The sequence below is a fragment of the Fopius arisanus genome, unplaced genomic scaffold, assembly GCF_000806365.1.
Source record: "Fopius arisanus strain USDA-PBARC FA_bdor unplaced genomic scaffold, ASM80636v1 scaffold00042, whole genome shotgun sequence".
NCBI lineage: Eukaryota > Metazoa > Arthropoda > Insecta > Hymenoptera > Braconidae > Fopius > Fopius arisanus.
Window position 1 is genome coordinate 183,119 of NW_011887781.1, and position 1,314 is coordinate 184,432.

The 1,314-nt window shown below is 38.1% G+C and overlaps 2 protein-coding genes across 3 annotated transcripts in view; both read left to right on the plus strand.

The window, feature by feature from the left end:
• Sesn (Sestrin) overlaps positions 1-1,314 on the plus strand; it is a 106,895-nt gene that overhangs the window by 22,327 nt on the left and 83,254 nt on the right. The gene's annotated exons all lie outside the window — the stretch shown is intronic.
• LOC105266860 (uncharacterized) overlaps positions 904-1,314 on the plus strand; it is a 22,442-nt gene continuing 22,031 nt past the window's right edge. The window contains exon 1 of one of the 2 annotated variants that reach the window (XM_011305298.1): positions 904-1,128. The gene's annotated coding sequence lies outside the window, so the exon portion shown is untranslated. The remainder of the gene's footprint in view (positions 1,129-1,314) is intronic. The other variant, XM_011305300.1, reaches the window with a different exon arrangement.

Here is a 1,314-nt window from a genome sequence, read left to right on the forward strand (position 1 = left end):
CACATGCGGCATGCATGAATAACCCATGAATGGAGATAGAGGATTAAGTAAACTTTTCAATCCAATAGAGAAACTCCGAGTTAAATTTCAACTTCATTCCAAAAGAAACGTGTCAATTCGTAATGATCAAAAAATCATTAAATGTAATTATCAAAATTTTCATGCTGCGGGACAATGGAATTCCTCTGGAGATCAAAGCTGTGATTCATTAGATTGAAATTCCGAGAGTCCTTGATGATGATTGGTCCCCCTAAATGCTAACGTCACAAACACACGACTCAATGTTATGTGGTATGCCCGGAGATTTCTCGGGGGTATTCACCCCCAGAAGACGATTCAAATTGCATGGAATGAATGAGACGTTCGGAATTTCCTCGATGAAATTGAATGACTTGAGTGAGTGACAACACACGAGATGATTAATTTATTTATAAACAATTTAATCAAAAAACTAGAAATTAGGGAATGAAATGAAATTATTTCGGCAGTCAAATCATGAAAATCGTTTGATGATAAAAATCCTTTGGGTTGATAAGAATTTTTTATTGAGTGACGATCGCTCAAAGTCCATTTATTTATAACAAAATCATTACGGAAATCGCTGAAAGCATCGGTTGAGGACCCCATGGGGTGATAAAATCTTCGGCGTACTGATAACTCGAAGTGATTTTATTTGTGATAAATCATGTTGAATATATAGGAGATAAGGATTGCTTGAAATGCTTGTTATCAAGTGGGCCGAAGGTTGGAGGCTCGTCTGATCCGTTGGATTCAACCATATTACGCAGTACAAGTGCAAGTACTCGAGTACGCGGGCGCAATCAGGGGAAGGGGAGTACGTAGGTGGGGAAAAAAAAGTGGGGGAAACCGGCGGGACACGTCAACTCGTACTTGAGAAAAGCATTCAGTATCCGCGACACAACATTCCCCTGCCATACGTACACCAATAGCCATCGGCAAATAATCGATTATTGATATCAATAGTTAAATAATCGAATCGAAAGTGATAGTTCTGTTGTCCTCGGGTTTGTCGAGTTGTCGGATAATTTCATTAATTTTGGAAAATTGCGGAAAATCGACGACACTATCACGTGGCGCTTCAAACACATGTACTGAGAGGTACCCCAGGTACTTTAAATATTTCAATAATGTATTATCATTATTACTCAATGCCTCGTACCATCCACTCGGAAATATTGAAATATTCTGTTTTGATTTTTCATTTCTGTCGTTTTCGTTTGACATTTTTTCTGCAAATCCTTGGTTCATCGAATTTTCATGGTTTTCATTGATTATTTGATCGTAGGGTGAAAT